General features: G+C 25.6%; 1 long non-coding RNA gene across 1 annotated transcript; it reads left to right on the top strand.

The window, feature by feature from the left end:
* Positions 1–2718: 2718 nt before the first annotated feature.
* On the top strand, positions 2719–8439 carry LOC132927877 (uncharacterized). Its single transcript, XR_009661877.1, has 3 exons — positions 2719–2811; positions 2883–2961; positions 8321–8439. It is a non-coding gene; the product is annotated as an uncharacterized LOC132927877 (long non-coding RNA).
* The last annotated feature ends 914 nt before the right edge of the window (positions 8440–9353 follow it).

Here is a 9353-nt window from a genome sequence, read left to right as displayed (position 1 = left end):
ATATGTTGTTGGAACTATTCACAAGTTTATGCATAATATGGAACATTTTAAGGCAGTGTTTCTCAACCGGTGTGTCACTTGGCAAGTCCAAACACTCCAAACGTGTTGCGGGAAGTACTAAAATGAACGAACCTTGTTGACACTATATTCACAAAAATGAATAGGTATTATTTTTATTTTTTTTTATTGTGTGTCACCACAATACAAAGGTTGAGAAACACTTTTAAGGTATAAAATATATATTTTATCATTTTGAATTTTTGTACTGCATGTTATTATTAAGAAATTCATAGTATGTTGATTGTTGTTTTCTTAATGCAAAATATTTTAAATTCTGAGTGAAGTGATAAATGTATTGGTTTATGAGTTTTTATATGATCAGTAAAAATGCTTCAATCTTTAATTTTAAGGGTGGGTTTAGTTTGGTTCTTTAGAATATAAAAGGAAACTATTCCCTATATTTTTAAAATAATCCGCTAACCAAAAAAAATAATAATACTGAGGTTATCTTTACAAACTCACATTTATTGATATCGTCAATTTAGATGATTATTGTAATTCAAAAATATATCTGTGAACTTGAATTTTTCACCAATCATTTACGAGTATATTATTATTTTCTAAACATACTATAATCTTTAAAATATTTATGCTGTGTGTGTTATTTATAAACATTTTAATATTTTAGATTTTTAAATTTTCTTTTTATGTATGATACAGTTAATTGATAGCGGGCAGAAAAACTTGACGATCTTTTAAGATTAAGTTCCACGTAAGTTTTTCTTACCCTTTGAAATACAAAAATATCGTTAATATATAAATAATATGTTTTTAGATATTTCGTATTCGAATTTGACGAAATTGATAAAAAAAAGTTATGTTGTTCTGCCTAATTCAAAATATACGTTGGGTCTTGATTCTTTTCGTCATTTTGTATACTATTATTTACAGTACGCAATGACGTTTTAAAATAGTTATTTAGTAGGTATTTCGTATTTACACTGTTCTAAGGTACCTAAGTTCTAAGTCACGGACCACGGTGCCAGTAGATATTCACTTCATTGAGTTCTTCGCATACCCAGTATTCTTGTCGATGCGCATACTTAGCCGGTTTCTAGGAGTCCTAGGGGCTAGGACCATCTCATTAAAGTCCCATCTCTGTCGGTTGCACATTCCTTCTAATTTGAATCTCCACCTAAGGCTTCTACGTCTTTTTTCACCACATCCTCTCATCTCATACCTACCTACTTAGACAATATATGTGATTTGTTTTTGCTAAAAGTTAATTCAATACATTTTTATTGTACCGATGCAATAAATAAACAGATTATAATACAAACACACGTGTTATGAGAATAGATATGATTTAAACATCAATATATTTCTTAATATTTTCGATAACTACTAATAAAATGTCTTAAATTAGTTACCTAATTTTAATACATTTTTAAAACCTAAAATTGATAAATTTATCTACATCGTTTTTCCTACATAGCAAAGCAGGACGATTTCTTTATTTTGTTTTTTCTTAATTAATTATTATTGCTCTTTATTATTTTACTTATCTTTACAATAATATGCTTTATCTACACAAACTAGTGGTTTTCAACCGGTGTGCCGTGAGCGCTCTTGAAGTGTGCCGCGAAAAATCTGTTAATTGTTTTATTAGTATGTACTTATTCATATGACGTATGTATAGGTATATACATAAAATATGCTTCACATATTATATGGATTGGTGTGCCGCGAAAATTTTGTAGGAGATAAAGACGTGTGCCGCATGGTTAAAAAGGTTGAAAACTACTGATACAAAACCAAAGGCTATCATTCATAAGTGGAGCATTTTTGAGCTATGCAGGACGTAGACTATACATTTTAAAATTCTCATTTATTCCTTCAAAATTAAACTATAATAAAAAAATCTAGGTGGGGTCCTAGGCCCTTAGATGGTTCTTATCAAGGCGTACCTACAAATTGTTATTGAAGCGTTACTGTGTATTGGTAAAACGGAGACTACAATTACCTATAATATTATTAATATTTCTATTATTTTTTTAGCCATAGAAACATATTTATTTAATTTTATAAATCACTAGGCCAAAAATCTTAGTCTGTTTGCATAGGTAATGAAATTGATACTTTTGTAAAACAGTGAATTATCTATAGGACTATACCTTTAATGTTATAGACTATAGAGTATGTACAAGTGATTCGACGTTTTGTTACGTTGAAAATTCAATTAAGTATTTTAGTTTGTGATATCACATATTTTATGAGTGCATTTCTTGTCAGTTAGTTATAGAAGTAATTACAACTAAGGTTTCTAAATATTATGCGAAAGCTACATTCATGAAAATCGTGAAAATAATAAATTATGACGATAATGAGTAGGTATTGACGACGATCGTTATTATACAGCCGAAGTTTCTGTTATAATATCAGCAGTGTACTAGTGTACATGTACTTATATTGTATTAATATATTATTATAGTAAACAAAACGCATGTGGCTTAAATTATGTTTACTCTAAAACGTGCTGCCTACGATTTACCCACGTACAACTCGTACAAGTTTTTAGCGAACGTAATATTGACAATAAATAAATTAGGCATTTATCGATAGGTAGTAGGTACCTATAGGTACACCTTCTAATTACGGATTTCAAGCGGACTACAACAGATATTATTATCATTATTGATGCTTTGAATACAACTCATTTACAATATTACAATCAATTTAAGGTTTTTTGTCTCTAAATTCTCAACAAGTACGTCCTCAAGTACTACCTCTACGTGTATCACTTATTTGAAGGTAAAAATGTAAAAAAAAAAATAAAAACAACATAGAATTTAAGAAATTTTAATTGATTTGCTATTTCACAGATGATAGTTGCTGTCTTAATATTATTGAAAGCAATGAAAGCAAAACTGCATACATTAATATCAATTCATTACAGTATAGGTATAGTATAAATTATGTACAATTTTAATAATATATCAATTTGTAAATCAAGATTAAATTTGCTTGTTGTATAATTATTATACTATAATAGATTTAAAAGCCACTCCTAAAGAAATAAGAAAATAATAATAATAAGTAATTAATTATCGATTCTAAAAATAAAGTATAAAAAAACGAAACTCCGCGTAAATGACTTAAGTACTAGATAGGTACCTATATAGCTATAAAAACAAATTATTTTATATTAAAACTGCATTAATTTGAAAAATACCTATATTATACATTTTATTTACCTACTAAAGGTAGTAAAGGAATAAGGATTCCTATACTGGCTATACTGTATTTTGTAATAAATATCAATACCTACATCATAAATAGGTAAGTGAAATAAAATATGTGTAGAATTAAAAATTATTTATGTGACTCACTCCCCCACGTGTGTGGTCAGGTCATGTGTATAAAAGCATACTAGAATAGAAGTTATTTGTCAAAAAGCTCGAAAATATTCAACACCAAACCTAACCTTACGAGGTTTTATAACACCAAAAACCTAAACTAACAAAATAACTAAAAGTATCTGTATACGTACTATCTCTGTAAAGTATCTTTGTCGACCTTATTTAATAATAATACATAAAATAAAATATCAATAACCAATTGAGTATTGAATAATATAACAAAAACATTTATTTCTGAAAAACAATACTATTTTCATAGACATAAATACATAATACTAGTAATATAGTATTAACTATTAAGCATCATCTGCTTTTATTTTAACTTGCATGTAGTTGTAAGTTCGAATATTATAAACTATATAAAGCCATACAGGGTGCTTCAAACAACACTTATTATAATTAACATAATTTCAAGTCAATAAAAATTCACCCTTTATCATATTATAAACTATGTGCTTTATGCCTATATTACACACAGAAAAATAATCGACGTTTTATCTTATACCTACGGAGTACGGATATTTACATTTGTTTACTTTTAATAGATAATAGCTGTCCTCGTCACTTCGTTGTCCATAAAAAAATGCCACCTCAAAACTTCGTAGTCCCTAAAACTTCACCAACTTTTCAAAAGTTATTTCGTCATTAACTGACAATGTCCACAATTTATTGTCAGGCCCACACTCGCCGCGTCACATCGCCGCTTGCGCCATTACTTCTTTTTCGCTTATCGTTCTTTCTGACTTTTTTTTGTTTTTGCTCGGCCCCCGAGGGTCGTAGCGTGATGTTAAATAGCCTAATAATGACCTTCCTTAAGAATTGGTCTGTCAAATACAAATATAATTTTTCAAATCCGGCTAGTAGTTTCAAAAATTAGCGCATTCAAACAAACAAACTTTAGCTTTATTTTAATAGTATATACATATTTAAAATTCATAAATGTCAATAAATATTTAGATTTGAAGTACGATAATAAACGTAACGTTGTTTTACCCATAAAGAATTTTTATATTTTATATGGTCTTGAGTTCATACAAAAATCTCACTAAAAATAGATTTTTCAGTTTTCCTAATTTTTTCAATTTTTCCAACAAAAAAACTTTATTTGGATTATTACAAACATTAAAAAAAAAAAAAAATCCAATAGGTCCTACCGCTTTTATTTAACTCGAAGACCAAAATAGTCAGAACTTTGACTTATACCTATAGATATCATATAGTCGGGGATTTTATTGGATTTTGGCTGGGACTATTTTGGCTAATTCTGCATAAAATGAGCCAATTAAAGACATAAAAAAAATGATTTCTATTTTAATTTTGAGGAAGCTTTGAATAATGTTTGGGAAGAGAGCTGAGCCTCCTCCCTCAAATAATTCCCTATACTAGGTACTTACATAGTTACTTACTGTGTATATTATTTTATATTATATACAGTTACTTACGAAGGCTTTCTAATGATAAGCATAATATAATAATCCCATCAAAAACATATAATATATTAATATTATGTAAAATGAGAGCCAAGTTCAATATTATTATATATATTATATATATTGTTGACTTCAATGGCAAAATAAGTGAGATCTAAATGGGTATCAAATTCAATGGTCAGTCCTCAAATTTATTTATAATAACATAAAATATTTTATAACAACTTAAAATATCATTTCTTCTTCTTCGACTGGCCATTGAACTTGGCAGTTGGCACACATTTAGATCTCACTTTTTTTGTCGTTGAAGTCAACAACCAAGGCATATAATATCATCATAATATTGAACTTGACTTTCATTTTACATAAATGAAATATGTTTTTGATGGGATATCATTACTTTTTGCACATAAATTATTAGTAGCTACGTATTCATAGTAAAATTAATACCAGATGGTTTTTGTTAAACTACTGTATTTAATATAATAATAAAAATAATATATAATTAGTTTTTATTTTTGTTTATATTTATTTTTCTCGCGAAACGACTTCGTCGTCGATCTTCGATAACAATAATATACCAAGTATTCTATAAATAAAGTTTATTAGTATATTGTATATACTATAACATTAATAACATTTATTATAAAATATTTTCTGTTGTATACAGCGTATTCCTACAAAATATAACAGTGATTAGAAAAATTTAAAACTATTTTATCACTTTTTGAATATATTTTTAATTATCATCATTTTATTTACAATTATTTCTCCTGGTGGGTGGGTAATTCATATTCGTAAGACAAATTGTAATTTTTTTAAAAACTAATATTAATTACATATATAGAAAAAAAAGTATGTTGCTGCGCGCGGGTCGACACATATTCGACTGGACGTATTTTTGGCGCGGAGATGCGGGAAAGGTTCTCATAATAGTAGCGGAGCTATATAAGTCGACATATAATTTTGATTGCTGATTCTTTAGATTCTTACATTACATTACATTAAATTACAGGCACTATATGTAATTTAAGTGTTCCTAATAGAATTAATTAATTGAAAAATTAAATAGAATAATCAATTAAAAATTTATAATAAAATCGATTAATTAAAAAATTATTATAAAATTATAAAAATTTACTAGTTTCTGATTTATTCCTTTGTATTCAGCCAACTGTCTATTTTGTTGCCAAATTTGAACTTTCTAGGTCATCTGGAACTGGATTAGAATTTTGATCTATAGGTCAGTCAGTGATAAAAATGACGATTTTTGGACGTTAATATCTAAATAACAGTTTGAGGTGTGCTTATGAAATTTGGAGCACATATGTATCTCGCAAGTCTCAATATATGAGCCAAATTTGACATGTTTTTGTCAAATAGTTTTTGAGTTATGACTTATGAGAGGATCAAAAGTGGCTCCAAATGGTTCAGGTAGTAATATACACACGGTGCTGCTTGCCAGTTCTGTAAACTTCTGTTAGCTAGAATTTGGTTTGACAGGCTACCGCGTGTTCAGATTTGTAATTGGTAAAGTCTCTACACGAGATTAAAAATTATAAAAGTTCGTCGACAGAACACCCGATTATAAAAAATTCAAAATATGGACGAAATTAAATGGAAATAAATATTTTACAATGTATTAATTATTGAGCAACCATAAAAAAGATAAGTACTTACGTACAAGGCCGTTCTTACTAATTAAAAATATTACTTAATAATTATGACCGAAATGGTAGTACTTGTAGTTTGTACATTTTTTAAAACCTATGGTACACAACTTTGATAGCTAAGGTATACATAGGTGCTATGTAATAATTATTTATATCTTTATAATTAATTCTTTAATATTTATTAAAAAAAATTAAAAGATTTTGAATGAGGAGGTAAATATTTTATTGATTTTACAATGATGTGTTTTTGTGTGTGTATACTGTATATATATATATATATGCCATATGGGATAAGTCTTAAAAAAATTTTTGGTTTCAAAGTTGAGAGTGATTTTTGTTAGCAAATTGGGTTTAGTTTGTACTTTAATAAGGGGGTCAAAATTAAATACTCCAAGTATTTTTTTTAAAAAGTAGGAAAAAATAAATTGAGGAATTACAGGAATATTTACGCAAATTCAGTTTTTGACAAAATTGATTTTGTTATTTTAATTTAACTCAAAAACAAACAACTGTATAGTTATTTAAATTTGTCATTAAATATTTATCTTACTATAATTATTACTTACACAGTATTATATTCAAAATATGTTGACTTTTTAAGCTATTTATAAACATTTGTAATTTGCCATTTTTTTTAGTTTTATTTTATTTATTAGAAAAATTTTATTTGGATGAATTTTTCTCAATTATTCGAATAAAAAAATAATGAATAATTTTCAAACGTAATTATTCTAATAATTTTCGTTAATATTACTTGATTAAACAATGATTAGTAATTTACTAATTTGAAACACACAAATATTAAAAATAATAGTTTACATTGTATTTTAAGTTATATGATTGGAAATTTCATTTTATTTCAAATAAATCCAAAAATATTTTAAATTAATATTAAACGAATACAATATTATACATAATGTATAATCGAAGAAAGAATTATATAAAAATAGGTATAATGTATATATATTTTTTATTTTGAATTACTACAGTAGTTAATAATAATATTTATTTTTAATAATAATTTCGTAATAACTACAATAAAAATAAATAGTACCTAATAAGTATCCAACTAAATAACAAAAATGAAAATAATATGTATAACAAATTTCAATAAATAAGAACTATACTTATTGTAACTTATTAATTATTATAATTATAATTTAAATATTAAATAACATTATCTTTTTACTAAATTTTTAAATTAGATTTCAAAATAACCTTTTTGTAAAACTTAATATCATCTGATAGTTTATTAGATTTCAATACTCAGTAAATTGGTCATACTTGCATAGAAAAATAATCGTTCAACGAGACGATCTGAAGATGACAGTGGTGTTGGTGTATTCTAATTTGGTCATACGAAATATATATTATAATTTATAACTTAAAAATATATTTTTGATTGGTGGATGTTGCTATTTTATAGTTTATGAAGTACCTGTACATTTGAAAAATACCTTTTTCTATGTTTAGATTATACTATAATAGGTATACCATAAGATTAAACAGATAGTTTTTATAGACTTATGTTATATGTCTCATCTATATATGTATATATATTAGTATGTACTATCAAACTTAATATTATGTTTAAAAAATAAAAACTATTTGAATACATTTATAAATGAATAATAAATTGTAAAAAAAATCATTTGAATAACTTTGTATTCGAATAATTATCTAGATATAAAATTTTCCAACTCTGAGTATAACGTTGTTTTTAATACATATATTATATCAGATTGTTATTATATTTATATGTTTGTATGTGTGTAATTTTAACTTAATTTTTTTTCAGATAATATTGTTATCGATTTTATCGGCATCCTTCTCATACATAGGTATTATTTGTATTTGTTATAACATGTATACGATGTATCTAATATGTACATCAGTAGCTCAACTACAGAAGTAGGTAAATTATTGTACATAATATATTATGTTATATGTATTTTTCGTTTTTCATTTTATAGGTAATCGGTATTCAGTGTTTGACGACACTTCCACAATATAGTCGTCGTGTACAAACGACGAGTACATACTACTATTACGTATTATCGTATAGGTAAAAATTAATTGTTAATTTACTATTCATATAGTCATATGACAATTAAATACCCATCATGTTCGCCTTGTATAAAAAAAAATATTTTTAAAAAAATGGAAAACTATAACTTTTTTTACAAATATGTACTATATTATTATTATTTTTAAATAAATAAATTGTATGTACATATTTACAAAAAAAAAAAAAAACTGTCTAAATCAAATTTTAAGTTATTGTTAATTTAAATATAAAATAAAAACAATTATTATGTAAAAAAATAATAATAATATATAGATAAAATAGTTGAATCGTGCAATTTTACCACATAATAGTAAAATAATACATTGTTATTTATTTCCAGGAACACATTATAATAAAGTGCGTGTAAAATTTGATTCACTTAACGTTTTTTCGGTTAACGTCATGTTTTTTACGAACCTAACCTCGACGTTAAACAAGGATTTACTGTAGTTAAAATTATAGTTAATTATAAGTTTTTATTGTAAATTGTTTATTTTTTAAATTTTTTTTTCTATTAGTTTCCTCGTATATTTTTAGAAGGTTTTCATTTACTATTTTTTGTTTTCCATTAATTTATTACTGATATTATTTAATTGTTCTTTAAATATAAAAGTTTGTATTTCAGTTGAAGCCTGTGCTATTTCGCAGGTGAACTCTACCATTTCATATTTTCAAATAATAATTTTTCTGGGACTTTTTTTTAATTTGGGCCCTCTCCTTAATAAGTCAATTAATTTTAATGAATTATTACGTGAATGTATAT

Source organism: Rhopalosiphum padi, chromosome 1 (assembly GCF_020882245.1).
Source record: "Rhopalosiphum padi isolate XX-2018 chromosome 1, ASM2088224v1, whole genome shotgun sequence".
Classification (NCBI taxonomy): Eukaryota; Metazoa; Arthropoda; class Insecta; order Hemiptera; family Aphididae; genus Rhopalosiphum; species Rhopalosiphum padi.
Note: the sequence above shows the minus strand (reverse complement) of the source record. Positions and strands in the feature narration are given on the sequence as shown.